General features: G+C 42.9%; 1 protein-coding gene across 12 annotated transcripts in view; it reads right to left on the bottom strand.

The window, feature by feature from the left end:
- Nucleotides 1-16,369, bottom strand: part of arvcfb (ARVCF delta catenin family member b) — a 198,945-nt gene that overhangs the window by 88,186 nt on the left and 94,390 nt on the right. The gene's annotated exons all lie outside the window — the stretch shown is intronic.

The following is a 16,369-nucleotide window of genomic DNA, read 5'->3' as shown; positions in this document are numbered from 1 at the left end:
TGTATGTTTGTTTTTGCAGCTTTGGCCACCACCATTCATACTGGTAATAATATTGTAGTCACAAAGTTAGCTGATGAGATCTGGCAAGGTGTCAACATCGCTAAAAACATGTTGGGCAGGGTTGGAAATATAAGCAGTCAGATCATCATACAGACTTTAAACAAACCCTCAGGTAAGCCAAATTTATATGGAAGAGAAAATGAAGGCCAACAGCAAAAGTATTGCCCAAACTATCCCACTGCAGTTGCTATAGTGCACACACATGGTTTTCCTTGGCAATGAGGGATTATAACCAACATTTGGGATGCAGTTACTCCAGGTTTTACCTTAAAATGAAGTCATTTCGATAATCCTGCTAATCTGTTGGCTTGTTTACAACCTGTCTGACAGTGATATTGTGATTTGTGCCCAGTTCGACTGTTGTAGTTATGTCAGATCGAACGATAGAAATTATGTCCAAAACTAAGAAAATAAGAGAATTTGTAATGAACGGGAATTATCCTTTTCCCTCTCAAATAACATTCTGTCGTCCAAGGCATGTACAGTAGATGAAGAGGAGAGACAGGCAAAGGGGATGACAGTTGTAAAAAGAGAAACATGTGATTGTAGTAGTCACATTTACACTGACTGTGCTGAGGATCATTTGTGTGAGTAATGAAAACATTAAACTATTGTTGATGTTGCTGGAGGCCCCTTGGAACCTCCTCAAGGACCTTTGGGGATCTTCAGATGCCACTCTGTAATAGATCCACAACGTAACTATTTTAACCCAGGGGGACAAGGGTAATCTAATAGTAATTATGCAAAGAACAACAGTCATCATTGCACACTTCGGTGAGTGCTGCTTCAGGCCTTTCCAATACCAGGAGAAGGGACTGCAAGAGCAGCTGATAGAGCCACTGCGCCTCGCTGTCTACAGCTGTGATTATCAGGAACACTGAGGAGCTTGTGTGTTTTTGTCTCTTTCAGACAGAGGATGTCCGGTGAGCACCAGTCATCTGATTAGCTACAATTCTGATGCCATACAGCCACTCAAATCAATTTAACCTCATCCCCCTCTCCTAATTGACAAAAAAAGGGGTACTTTCCAAGGTCGATGACTAAGGATGTTTAGCAAATTTGATGAAACCTGAAACCAAGATACAGTGTGTTAATCACTTTAGTGTATTTGTGGTTGGAAACATTAGATTTATTTAAGAATTTGTCGTATGGGTACTTTCCCATTCAAATCATCTCTTGAAGTTTTTCTAAATGACACACTTAACCTAACATTTGGAGTGGATGGATATCATCTGATAAAAAGCATTATGCCCCACCAGCTACTTAGAAACACTGTTGAGAATTTGAAACCTTGAAACCTTATACCAAGTCAATAGGCTGTGACAACTCATACTAATGTCTGCAGAGTGGGGATACACAATGTCCTTAACCCTGGGTACTTGTTTATCTGAACTATTTGAAATGGTAAGTGGGGTTTTGCTGGCATAGCATTATAAGCAATGTGGGAGCCGGGCAAACTGCATGCAGACGGGAAGGAAACGCGGGTGCGCTCTGCTTTCCTGCTGTCTGCCCACTGTGGAATCCAACCCCACCCTGGTAAACTGAATTCATCAAGAAAGAGCGGCTTACTGGTACAGATCTGCTGAAGTTATATAACACTGTTACTGTAATTATTACAAGTGTGAATGCTTTTTTGTGTCTGGAAAGCAAAATGCAGGAATAATAAAATAATCCATAGTCCTAGCTGTCAGTGAAAATTTAAAGAAAAGTTAAAAAAAAAGTGATGTTCTGAAGGTGTATAGCAGGTTTGCTTTTGTTGCGATTCAACCAGTGGTTAATTAACTTAAAATGCAAGAAAATGTCCATAGAAATTCAATCCAAGGTTAGCCTGTTTCAGTCCACATTCATAGAATGAATAAAGAAAGTAAACTGCACAGCCCTGACAACTATGTCAACTCTCCTGAAAGAAAGTCAACTTTAGTAAGCATGCTGCTCATGCTTTCAGTGTATAACCAGGGTAGAGGTTTAGTGAGGCTGCACCATCCGGAGGGTTACCTCTGCTATTACCTTTGCACCAGCTGGCAGGAGCTGCTTTGTGTGTGTGTGTAAATGTCTGGGTTGAACAGAGGCCCATGCTCTGGCCCACACAGAGAGAGTGGGGACCACTCAAGGGGGAGCGGGTCTCTGTCTGAAGGCTTAAAATAGAGTGGAGGGTGTGAGATGACTGCAGCCAGGCTGAGTGTGTGGAGAGCTTTTGTCAAAAGGGGGGTTTTGGGGGCGGGTACTGCATTCAACAGCTCTTACTGCTGTGCAATGAGTTCTGCAGCATGTAAGTGGAGCCCAAAAATAACTCACTACAACGTTGGATCCCGATCCAGATACATGTACTGCATAGACTCAGACACACACACAAGTTCTTTATGGGTAGAGGAAGACTGGCTGGAAAATATTCCCAAACAGCACTTACAAAATCAGACACTAAAATGTTCTATTAAAGCAAGAATCGTGAAGTTGCTGAAGGTGTGCAAGGAGCTCCTTAAAGCAGGGTGAGACCGCTTTCACAGCAGGTTTTACAGACCAAGACTCCTAAAGCTCACTGGAATAATTTGCCCACTAAGACATTGTTTTTTTATGATTAGGGTAATAATCATAAAAACGTTCACTAGCTGTGGTCACAGAGGAACGTCCTTCATATTAGAGCTGGACAGGGCTGACTGGCCAATATCTCATTTTAAATCAAAGTCTAAATATATTGGTTAGGCACACTAACGTTCTCTCTCACAAGATATTTCTGTCAGCAGTAGCCAACAGTAAGGCAATTCTCTCTTCTTTCAAACACAAACAGCTGTGCACACACACACACACACACACAAACACACCGCTGCCACAGTACTTTTATTTGCGAGTATAAAAAAAATTACTGGACAGTGACAGCCTTTTCCAATAATCCTCCTCGAGAAAGAGCTGTAAGAAGCCAGCTTTGGCAAAAGAAAAGCAGTAACACAATCGAAAGCAAATCTTTCTCTGGGAAAACGGAATATAACCACAGGGCTTTTTGTCAGCTTTACACTGCTAGAAAAGAGGCAGATATGCAAGTTTCTCAAAAGGTCCTAGTCAGCTTTTCACACAGGATTGCAGAGGTTACAAAAGCACTGCGTAGGGAACTGACTTGGAGGGCTGGACCGACACCAACAGCATTAACTACAATACATGCTAACATCCTGTGCTTTTGTGGCCTTAGCACTGTGCTCTTCCTTTATGCCTCAGCAGGAATGTGAACTTCATACACAAAGGTGGTCTGTGACACATTACAAACCGTGTAGGAAACAACACTGCCCACTGACAGTGTTGATAATGATGTCCATGCATTATGCTTAAAAAAATGTCTTTGAGTGAAGTTACAAAGAAAAATCACTCACATTTTTAATAAAATTCTGTGTGGTTAACTGAAGCAACTTGCTATAAGAGGTAAAATGACATTTAATTGATATGATAATGGCTCAGCTGGTTTCTACCCTGCTGTGAATAAAATGTTCACGTAGGTTCCATTCTTGGATTTAAAAACAAAACAACATTGGTCAAGCCCAATCTTTAAATCTTTAAATACATATCCTGAAATGGCACACAGCGGATTTCTTGAAAAGTCAGTTCTCATCTAAACCCTTCATAGCCAAATGAGTAAGAGGGTTCGTCAGTAACGCCAACAAGTAGGGTTTTTGTAGAATTTATGTGCACACCTGACTTCTCTGGTCTACATCAGTTCAGCCATGCAGGTGGTTCCTTAATCAGGGATTTGTGTTTGTGTTTGACAGCAGAGTTTGGAACACGGCGAGAGAGACAACCCTGACACTGAAACTCACACCTCTCCCCTACATGACACATCCCCAGATTTCACTGCAATTACTGGGAGCATCTGCACACTGTCCAGGCTGCTACCACCTGAGCACTGTGGAGCGTCGCCCTCTCACTAAGACTGGCAGACATGCAGGCCGGTCCCTCTGCCATAGCAATTTCAGCAAATAAATAAGATACGTAACAATTGTTTCACATCTAATTCAGGACTCCGGATGCACCCTCATTTCATTAAGCTGAAATCCTGACTGAGACAAACAGAGACAAGACAGGGCCATAAGCATTGCGTGCCAGATAGCAGGCAGGCACCATCCAATAACAAAATGAACACTCAATCTTATTTTGGATCCCTGGAAGCATTGAAGTTGTGTTTTTCTCTTCAATCGGAGCAGATTTTTATCTAACCACTAAAGTGCTGTGAACAGATCGACTGCTTGCTGGAATGCCCCAGTCATGGTGAATATTTCATATGAAGCCTATTGTTGTCTGCCCCACTGGGGCCTCAGCAAATGGCCCAATGAGGGAGAAAACACTGGAGTGGATTCCACAGACCAAAGCCCATTAGTCCATTGGCCTCAGGAAAGAACTAAGCAATATCTCAAAATGATGAAAACAACTTTTTCCGGCCAGTGATGCAGTGAACAAAGACTGAAGAAGAATGATATCGGAAGACCTCTGCTAAACCTGCGGAATGTATCAAACAGGGAAGAGCCTGTTCCAGATTATGATTCACGGATGCAAAAAGCAACTGTATGCAACTCCACCACAAATGATTCTCCACACACTGGGAAAGAAAATGATGACTCTCACTGTTTACACATAACTGACTTTGTCTTGTAATAAGAAGCCAATAGATCCCCACCCTAAAAGCCACAAAAACACAACCCTGTGACATACTTCTTCCAGATTTGATGCCCCCACAAATAACAACATCTCTCAGAGTGACGCTGTGTCACATAAACTGCAGTCAATTTGTGTTGACTCTAGGCTGTACCACAAACAGAAGCCATATCTAACTGTTTCATGGAAAAGCAACACTGTCATATCTTTTTTTAAACACAGCAAATATGCCACCACCTTGATAATGAAACTGTAACAGCTACTGTATGTTGCTAAAAGATTCCAGAGAACATATTTTAATCACCACAAAGTTAAGCTTGTGTTCAATTTCTAGATTACAGTTTTAATGGAAATTGTAATGACTAAAATTATAAAACAAAAATGTAAATGTAGGAAAAATAAATGAAACAACTACAGAGATCAAACATTGCCCTGGGAATTCCAACTAAAAACATTATACAATCAATATGTGAACTTGGAAAATAATGAGTAATGCAATAGATTGTTCTGACCCATTCCACACCACTTAAAATCTCCTACCAGCTAGGGGAATAAAAGCCCAAACTAGAGATGAGGACATCAGTTGGTCTGGGAAGCAGACAGCCTTGAATCACCAGCAGTCATTTAGCGAGTCAGTGAAGGACCTTTCGGAACAATAGCAAACTGCTGAACTGCTTCACTGCCCGGCAGTGCATCACACCACAAAAATAGGGCAACGATATCTGGCACATAACTACTTTACTTCAGCAGAGTAGACACCTTATCAGCCAAGCCCACAAATCAGAAAACCTACCAGCACTCCCAACTCTGCCCTGTCTTTGTCCACATCTGCCCGTGCTAGAACCAGGGCCTGTGTCATCATTTATCAGTTTCTGGACCAAAAGAGGAGTGTCCCACAACCAACAACATAGACACAGTAGGTCACCCATGTACATGTTTCAAAAGTCTACAGGAGTGCTATAGGAGTGCTACAAATGCCACTTCCACACTGCATGCCAAAAGAGAAGACACGTGGTGAGTGGACTGCTATTTTCTCCTGAAAAACAAGGGCTTCAAATTCCTAACATGTTGTGGAGATTAGAGAGCAATTCGGTGGAATTCCGAGCCCCATATGGTGACAAGGTGCTCACATCTCCCCCTATTAGAGGTTCCTTTTCCTTGCCAGGAGTTTCAGTACTTGTTCTAAAGCCAAAATAAAGATTAAGCAACAGAGGGGAGCAAAGGGAATGCCAGTGAGTAGTGAAATAATAATGCTCATTTTGGTCTGAATGGTTAAACCTCCTCTCATCAGCTGCTCCGCAGCTCCGGAGGCCCTGGACTGTTGAGTAGATAGAGATGGAGATCGGCAGGGGGAGGGGCCCATCACAGGGATCATGACTCATTTGCGGTATTAGACCACTGCTGTTTCCCAAATCACCTCAATAGACTTGTGGGAAAACACACAATGAGTCAGCCCTTGGACACTTTCAATGAAAAGATGCTGGCATTCCTGATTTAATCTGCAATAAATCCAGGGAATGAGCAATAGGCTCCTACTGTTCAAATCTCTGGAGTTTAACAGGACCCTGACTGCAATCTATGTAGGGTCTTTTACCTGTGCTAAGTGATGTCAATCAGCTATGATGGAATGTTTACTGAGCTACACACTACAGAGGATAGCAGCATCAGTAATGGCATCAACCAAACAAGCCTCCCCATTGAGGATTTTCTGAAGTAACATCAAAACAAATTCTCTGCATATTGAGCGTGAATTAGGTTGTCACAGTCTGAGAAATTAGTCTCCGTAACTGTCTGAGTGCATGGCTGTCATATTTCATCACACCCGTTGTTTCACAAGACCAGCCAGGCAACAAACACAAAAACAGACCCAGCAGACATTAACATAAAACGTCATCTCTGCTGGATCCAAGTTTGGCATCACAGGGCCTGAAAGAGGCATGAAAAAGATATCGTTCCTTCAGGCCACAGCCTCCTGAGTGGCGTCACCAAACCAAAGCACTTTGTTGCATCATCAAGGCTGCCCTGCATGCTCAAGCTGGGATGTCAAAGACAGAAAACACAGCGCTGACTGATTGGGACTCCAACAGCCCCATTAGCGAGGCACGTTCCAGAGGCATGCAACAATTAAGGCAGCTCTGCCTGCCAGGGAGGACTGGAAGATCCATGAGCAGCCAAATGTTCATCATTCAAAGCAGCCAAGCTGAAACCCCAAGCCAAAAGATGTAACTTCTAGAGAGAAACATATCCATATAAACAAAAAATCATACTGACAGTGAATCTGCTGCATATCTACAATTGCTTCATTATGAAACATACTCAAAAACAATATTAAAATTCCAATGAAACAAAAGCTGCACTTGAACAAATTGGGCTTACTGTGACACCAGTGAGAAGTAGTGGAGAACTAGTATATGCGGAGCCAACCTCTGAATATGCATAGCAAAGACAGATGGATGACTTTTCAGAATACATCACCATGGGAGCATTAATCCAGAATGCAGGTATCTTGTATCATTTTTTAGCTTCTCCGTGTCCACAGGGGACAGAAATGTGTGTAGTCACAGTGATGGTGATGGCAGAGTTCTCCTGGCTATATTTTTTTTTTGTTCTCACATGCTCCTCTGAGAGCGAACAGGAGCTTCAGCACTACAGAGAGGCTGACCCACTTCAGAACCTCACTGCACTATGCTGCAATGCTGCCTCTAGCAAAGTTCACAAACACTGCCAAATATACACAGTACACAGGAATACACAGAAGCATCTGTAACATTCATTCAGCATCTACAATGCACACAAACACAAAAACACGCAGCCTCTGTATAGTAAATGTACCAAAGAAACCTAGTTAAACTCCATCTTGCAGACTATAGCTCCTCCCTGGAGAGGTTATGTGCAGTGAAAAGGCAAAGAAAGTCTTTCTCAGCACCACCTGCTCTAGACACTGCACAACTTAGCACCCATGAAACCCCAAAACAGGGCAAGCCCAACATAATATGACTACCTCTGAAACAACAGGTCCCACTAACTGGCACCAAGGTTTCAGTGTCCAAACGCTCAGGAAGAAAGAGCAATCAAAGCAGTGAGGACTTCTCAAAGTACACAGCTGTGGTAGAGGAGAGGCAGGAGCGTTCAGCTGAGAGGGAAGGTTAATTAGATTTGTTGGTGTATGTTGGATAGAGAATACAGGAGGCTTGTTTGCCACAGAGACTGAAGTACAGTACAACAGCAGCAGCTTGTGGCTTCGGGACTCCAGGGTCGGAGGGCCTGGGACATCATGCCAGTCCTGCTGCCTGCAAGCCTCAGATTGCAAAGCGTGGATGGAGGCCTGTAATTTCAGATCGGTCTCTGTGCGCGTGCCCACTGTGATTTCCACACCGCAATGTGGCAGGGGAGACAATAGCTTTCTCTTTGAAGGCTGTCCCATAGATTTTGTATCCAACTCTCAGCTCCTGCTGCGATGACCATATTACAGTGAGGCTGGTTGGAATAATTGTAGACTCTTTGGAGAATGCAGGCAATTTGTCATTGCTAATATGGCAGAACATGAACAAATTTGCACATTCATTATTTGTAAAACTGTAGAACTAAAAAAAAATACAGCAGTAATGAATTATTTAAGACTGAAACCCACAATATTTTTTAATCAATAAATCAGGATTAAACCGTTGGTGAAACACTGAAACGGACACATTTGCCATAGGTGGGTACACTACCCATTCGTCAGTTTTTTAGGTTACACATTGACAATGCTAATGCTGTTTAAGTCATCATTCATTCATGCAAATACAACACTATATTTACAATCATATTATCAGTAGGGTTGAGCTATATGTCAATATACTGTAAGATGATGGTATCTCTATCAAAAGTAATGTTGTATTTACAGGATTTCACTTTGTCAGCAGAACAGCCAAGCACTAACATTCCAATTGGATTATTCTATCTATTAGCAATTTTTCAATTGAATTTACAAAAGATTTGTTACTTCACTGAATAAGGCCCTCACCTGTGAGGGAGTGTCTGGGTGAGCAATAGCAATCAATGACCGGCCATATTGGGTATACAGAATTATGCATCAATGTAACATGGATTTGTCCTGAATTTGATTCACTGGATCAGCAAGCATTTCCATTTGACTTTTTTATCTATAAATGGTTTCTCAGTTGAATTTGTTACATCATTGAATAAAGCCCTCATCTGTGAGGTGATCAGGTGACCTCAGGTTGGGGTCAGGGCTAAAAGGATAGCACGGACCCACTGCTGTGTCTAGGTCTCAGGATCGGTTGTGTTAGCTGTGTCAGCTAGCAAAGGCGTTGTGTTTCGACACATCTGTACATGTGTCAGGGTACACTTCTGTCCGATTTGCCAGCATCTATGTACATCAACACGCAGCACTCTTATCGCAATTGGCACATTCCTGCTACCATACCTTGGGCGCATCATGCCTGATGTGTCAAATAACACTACATGGCATTGCTGGCTTGTCTTGCACTTCGCACCACAGGACTAAAGTCAATTCCCCTCCTAAAATCTTTCCTTGACTGTAGAAAGTATCATCTGAGTTAATTTCTGCGAGTAATTACAGAAGGTGGTAAAGAACTCAGTGCATTTCACTTTCATCGGCATTAACAGTACAAAACTATAACAAGACCTTGTTAAAGTCACAACATGAGCGTTGTGAGAACATGAAGGATCAAGGAAAGAGTGCACTCAGTCTGGTCTCCTGTGACTTCTGGCTCACCGGTAAATGACACTTGTGTAATGCACAAGGAGGGCATTGATACATGTTCTGCTGGCCAGTTACAGACACCAGCAGCTTTAATTAGCACAAGGGTTTCAGGGACATTATGCTTCAAGGACTGTGGATAAGTGACACAGGGAAAACAGTGGAGGTGGAAACTGCAGAATGAGTGCTCCCATCTGAGCATTCAAGTCTGGAATGTAGCTGCTCCATGACCCCAAAAACACTCCTTGTGTTCCCTTGTGGCCTGAACAACAGAGGCTACAGCTGGCCACTCCTTCCCAGGAACTTACTGAAACCACCCCACACACACACACTCAGAGCCAGATTCAGAGAGACAGTGCACAAAGCAGGCGAAGAGTGGGTTTTATTGGATTAAGCCTCTCTTAACTGTACTACAATATGATGGAAAGAATTTGGGAACTCAAGGAGGTCTGTGTCAACAGGCCTTGTTTGCTTAACTTTGAGAACGTTGCAGGGTTTAGTGCACTCTTTTCCACATGTTCTAAATGTGCTGAGGTAAAAAGGAAAATGCCATGCCATAGTACAGCTGCTGACCAACCAGGGTATTAAATTGAGAGCCTTCTTGAATCTCCAAGGATCCAGCAAAGCAGCTTGGTAACCAACAGCAACTTAGAGCAGCCATAGGGAAATAAATACCCATGTGAGCTCAATGGTGATGGCGGCCAAAGGTCCAGTTAGGAAAATATATGTTTTAGAGGCAATGCAGTATCAATCTTGAGAGGTGTATTTTTTCTCCCACAAAGTCTACAAGCACTGTTAAGCTGTAGAACTATTTATGTCACTGTAGTCCCTTTTGGGACATGTAAAAGCACAAATAATGATGGAAGACAGGGTGTTCTAGTGGCTCAGTAGCTAATGTACCTCCACCATCAGGTCATGACTGTCCACTCTCTCCGACAATGAAACTCTCCCTGTATATTATTATCTTATAAAGCAAACATGTTATTTCAGCTTCTATATGTAGGATATTACATCAATACATTATATATATGATGTGTTATATGTTAGCAGAATATAATAGCTGTAGGAAAATGGCACCACTATTGAGAAAATAGGTTTATTTTGTTTTGCTCTCTACGTGTCCCCGGGTATGATTTCCCTCTAATCGTGCAGGATTGAGTTACAGCACAAGTGTCTACTGTGGCTCGACTGGCCTGCGATTGAATCCTGACACAACCTTTTTTTCTCCAACTTTCAGCTGCCCCCTCTTCAGAAAAAGAACATACAGCTACGATGTCCTATTACTAAACTAAAAGCTTGCTTGGCTGGAGCAACAGGATACTGGCAGCTCTAAAAGCCCACACCACAGGGCCAGGATTGTACACTCTCCAACCCAGCGCAGAGTGTTAAGTACAGCACCTTCCACGGATGGCTGGCACCTGTCCCTCCATATCCGCAGACCTGGTTGGCACTGATCAACACTGCACCACGCTCCACTTCACAGCCTATTACACATTCCAAACAAATTAAATATGAGGGGGTGTGATGGGGCGAGATGGCATTTTCGTGGAGCCCCACCAGCCACTGCAGGCCACGCATGCTGCAGGTTCATTAGACAGCCCAATAGAGCCTTGTGGAATGTGCGAGGAGGCGCATCACTCCATTGTTCACCAGTGGCTCTTCTGGGAATGGGCTGAGCACATATCAAGAGAAGATGGGAAGATGAGTAACAATACTGTGCCATCACATGTAATGCCATATGACAGCCAGCCCAGTGTCTAGATACCTCTATTGTAGAAACCATTGAAGTGTACAAAACGTTGTCTGCGTGGAGAATCAGCAGTGCTATGAATGCCAAGAACTGGTTTATCTTTCTCATTTTAGGAGGTTCTGTTCTTGGTTTGGCTGAACTCTTGCCACTGGTTAGCATAATGTTTGTGTGCAGGCAGTGTTGGGGCCAGAGCTGTGGCTGCTACAGCAGAGGCTATGTGTAGCAGGGGCCGTTGTGGCCCCAAGGCCGGTCAGCTTACAGTGGTTTGGACTTTCCCTCTCAGTCTTTCCTCTTCTAGCATTCTCTTTTATTTTTCTCCCTGGACCCCAGCCATCAGCAGTAACAGCCACTATTGTGCGTTGCGGGATTCGGAGCAGCATTCTAATGAAGTGCCGGACCTCATCAGTGCACTTCAACCGCCAGCGGGTCAGTAACAGCCAGTCCTCACTTCAAACTCCCTACAGGCTTTGTGACTGAGCTCTGAGTAAGCAAAACATGGATCTACTACAGTTAGATGTATACTGGGTTTTGAAGGGACAATGTGAGCATTTTGCTAAAACAATCATCACAGATAAATCAGTCAACACAATCACAATTCAAAAAACAAAAAAACTGTTACTGCCACATAAGGATTATCTAGATTGATAGCATCTACATTGCAATTATGAGTTTCTTGCCTATTTGACTACAATTGCTGATGTTATCTTATGTGAACAAACAAAAAAAACGTTGAGTGTGGTGAATTTACAAAGTCTATCAATATACAGTACTGCACAGTGGAATACATCTCTTTAGGTTTGTGACAGAAGTAGTGCGCTGATGTTTGACATAAACTTTAAGTTACTGAAACAATGTTCTGTGCAATAGATTTGACATTTACAGTTACATTTATAGTATCTGTTTACAGATGAACAGTGCCAACAGATAGGTTACTCATGAGCACATTGAAGTACACAGCTGGTCACTCACTGTTATATGCCTCATTCAACCAGTCCCTACTTCAGAGCCACAAACTTGGCAACATTTAGTCGGGTAAGTATGACATATTCGATAAACACATGGATTTGCTTAATTATTTTTTCTCCATTTTGATTGGAAATGTATCACTGTTAGTGCACATATCTGTAGCTGGTTGCTTCCATCAAAAAAATCTGTTATAGCTTCAATCGATTTTCAAAAACCCAACGATTGTGATGACTCTTTATAGCAGTTAAACTAAATAAATCAGAGATGCCTCATACAAGCTCCTCAACACTGCAACATGTCAGTGTAATCTGAATGGTCAGCCGGCACTGATAGACCCTGCTAAAGAGCTGTCAGAGGGAATTATTAATCCCAAAAGGCAGCATGAGACAGATGGTACAATGCTGGAGGATGGAGGATCGATGCTCTCCAGCATCCCAACTACTTCCAGCGGCCGGCCCAGAGACAGGAAGTGGGCTAATCCCTCAAAAGAAAGTTCCAGACTAAACACGCAAGAGGAGCCTGAGCCATCTCCAGCTCCCCCAGCCCCCGCGGCTGCACTGCATGTACTGCCTAGTACAATGTGGACGGTACTGGAGGGGGTTAAAAAGAGAAAGAGAGAAGTAGGGAGGCGTTTGTTCCTGCATTTCTGGTTGAGAGAAGCTTTATGAGGACTTTGACCTTCCCCCTCAGGGCCCCTCTAAGAGGTCCCCAGCTGCAGGACGGAGGGGGTGGAGCCTATATGAACTATACATAACTGTCAAAGAAGCCCCAGTTCTTTTGAAAAGGCCCCAGAGTCCGACCCCTCTCAAACTGAAGGTCTGGGTGGCAGCAGTGTTCCCAGCATGGAGCGCACGAATACAGGGAAAAGGAAGGAAGGTATAAGAGGAATGAACTTCCCCTGTATGGTCTTATACTCTGTTCTTTCAGTCCATCTAATGCACTTGAACAATTGCTTTGTTCCCCTAGCGGAAATTAAATCTTTACTATCAACATTATACAAATTCAACTACAGCACCTCTGTACAACAACACTCACATTGCCAGTTTTTCTACGGTAGAGATGCTGGGAAAATGGGAATTTTCAGCCCATGGTGTCATCAATAACCAGAATTAAGGCTTACTGGGTGCTGCCCAAATTACTGTCACATCTGCAACTTTAACCACAGTCCCTGCAACAAACCCAATAACAGTGGTGACACATACAAACCCAAGTGGGTTGGAAGATTTGCACAAACACATACACCCACACTGTGAGGGTCAACCTGACAGCATTAAGATGAAGAGTCCTTTTCTTTGTCGGTGACCCCTAGTCCACTCCTGTATAAAGCTGCTTTTAATCGGTTCAGTGCCCCATCATTAGCACTACAAAGATCTTTTGACAATATTGCTAATAATCAGACCTGACTGATCATGGTTTCATTCTAGCAGGAGAGTGGTGTTTATATCTCTTAAATTAGAGCATCGGGTTGTGTAATAACCAAACTGTTGCCATTATGTAATCACACCACCAGCAGGATATGAGATTATCATGTAAATATTGTCACTAAAATGCAACCCTGATGTGCCTGGTAGCACAACTTTATCTAGAGTCTAATGTTCTAGCTTACTGGTCAGCCACTGTGTTGCTGAGCCTCTTCTGCTTTCTCTGGTGCAAGTGGCTTTCTTATCTGCCCGATCGAAAAACACGGCTCTTGTTGCTGGCTTCCAGCAGCACAGATAGAAAGGTGTTTATTGGACACAGTCAAGGAAACCATGAATCCCACTCCCTTATAAACAGGGCTACTCTGTCTGTAGCCTGAAGACAAACACTGAGTAAATAAGCCAGGGATCCAATTGATGTTCCTCTGTAGCCTCCAGTGTATATGTGTGTGTGTGTGTGTGTGTGTGTGTGTGTGTGTGTGTGTGTGTGTGTGTGTGTGTGTGTGGAAGCTAGAGTGGGCCGACACCGTGTCTACACCTACCCTCTGGAGGTTTTTAATGCATTCGGCAGGAGGAAAAGCACAAAAAAATCTCAATCAGCCAATTAGTCATTACGAAGTGACTGGAAGTTCATTGTACAAAATGTAAAGCAGGGAAACACAATGTAATGTTATAAAAGATGTACATGAAATATATGCATGCATACAGGATTGCATACTGTATGCACCCTGCACACATTTTTTTGATAACAGGCACTCTGTTAGAGCTGAATAGGTAAAAAAAAAAACAACAGCGCCAGCGAGATAATAAGCTGCCATCTCATTAATGCGATGCTTCTTCTCCCCAATGCCGTTTCCAAACATAGCAGCAGGAAAAGCATCCATCTCCAGTATCTCTCACCCCCCTGCAGCCTTCCAATTTACTGCCACTCACCTTTTTTTAATTCCATCAGCGTGATGATGAAAGCTGAGAGAGCATTATGGTCCTCGCCAGTGGTCAGACAGTGAGTGAGCGAGTGCAGGCCTGCATCGGTCACACTGTCAGCCAGCCAAATGGGTTAGGACAGATAGAGGGGAAGCCAAGGCAGACGAGAGGGGGGGATATGTGTAGTGCCAAGGGTTGAGTGGCATAGACCCCTAATCCTCCACAGAACACAACCACATGGTACACGCCCAAAACGTGAGGGTGTGTTCATATGATACAGAGCAAGAACATAAAATGAATGTATGTAGTAACTATGTATAGTAAAGTGTAATACACTCTGGGGTCAAATAGGATTTGCACATATTTCTCAGTGTTTGTTTTACCCCACTTGGTGGACCAGATGTCTGGTATAGTGTTGCATCAGGAAATTAAATCCAAGTAAATCCAACTCTCTTTCATAAAATAACTACAGGAATTGTAGCCCACTTTTCAAAAGCACAATCCTGTATAAGGCAATCAAAATAGGGGTGTATAAATTATTTATAGCTAAAATGATGGTCGATTACTCAATCAGTGAATTGACAGAAAATAGATTGGAAGCAATTCTGATTGTTAAGTATGTCACAAAAATCCCCAAAACTCACTATTTTACATTTGAATATTTTCTTCATCTTCAATGATGGTCAACTGGATACCTTTGAGCTTGAGACAGTTGATGGACAAAACAATGAATAGATTCATAAAGAAAATGTAACTGTTAATCCTTGCTGCGACCCTAAATTGGGTAATTGCTTAGTCTGTAAAACGTCCAAAAATTGTGAAAAATTTCTCGCAAACTATTTCCCAGAACCCATGGTAGCATCTTTCAATTGCTTGTTTTGTGTGTCCAATAGTTGAGAGATATTTTCGGATTTTCAATTTCTAAACCAGAGAAATGTAGCAAATCCTTTCAGTTGAGAAGATGGAGCCAGCAAATGTGTGGCAGTTTTGCTTAACATATATTCCATTAGAGGATAGAAGCGTAAACCTAACAGATAAAAGACAAAATCATCATACACATTAAGATATCGGTTGTTATAGTATAGTATAGTATAGTATTATGATACTGTGTATAATAAAGCGTCTTTTTTTTTGCCCAAAATACATATTTGTGATACTTCAAGGCACTTTAAAAGATCACAAAGCAGTATCTGCAAACTATTTGACTGAGCTCTTATATGCTGGACTGGGGAGCATACATGTAGCGTGCTTAGGATGCCTTGTGGATGGCAGACGGGTAGTTATCATGTTGAGGTACATATATGGTCTCAGCTGTTCACATGTAAACTCAGTTCAGGTTACTTCAAACCAAAAACAGGCACCCAGTGAAAGAAGAAGGTGGGTAGGATGGTAGGCAAGGCGGCTCTCGGGTAGATGGTGGGCGGGGTGGCAGATAATGTAACACGTCAAGCCATGTTGTGTCATGGGTCATACGATAGGAGAAGCCATGGGAACGGTATGGGAAACATGGGGAGTATGGCCAGGCTGTGTGAGGGGAAGGCCATCTGGTATCACCAGTCACCAGGCACTTACCACCATATGATCATATCCTCTCGCCTTCAAAACACAACAGGCACTCATGACTCCCCCCCCCATCTCCCATCCTGCACCCAACCCCCCCAGTAAATGCCCCTTGCATTGATGCAGTCTGCACAGCTATTGACCGTTCATATGTTTCCGGTCACTGGCATTATTCTTGTATGACCTCCACTCCTCATGCTCTACATGTCTTCAAATATTGATCTTCACAACATCTTCTGCACGCACAAAAGGGGAGCCTGGGGAAAGGAATGGAAAAGAATGTGCAAAGGATGGTCGAGCCGTCATACAAAAACACCCCCAAAGAAAAAAGAT

This window comes from Dicentrarchus labrax, unplaced genomic scaffold (assembly GCF_905237075.1).
Source record: "Dicentrarchus labrax unplaced genomic scaffold, dlabrax2021, whole genome shotgun sequence".
Classification (NCBI taxonomy): domain Eukaryota; kingdom Metazoa; phylum Chordata; class Actinopteri; family Moronidae; genus Dicentrarchus; species Dicentrarchus labrax.
Note: the sequence above shows the minus strand (reverse complement) of the source record. Positions and strands in the feature narration are given on the sequence as shown.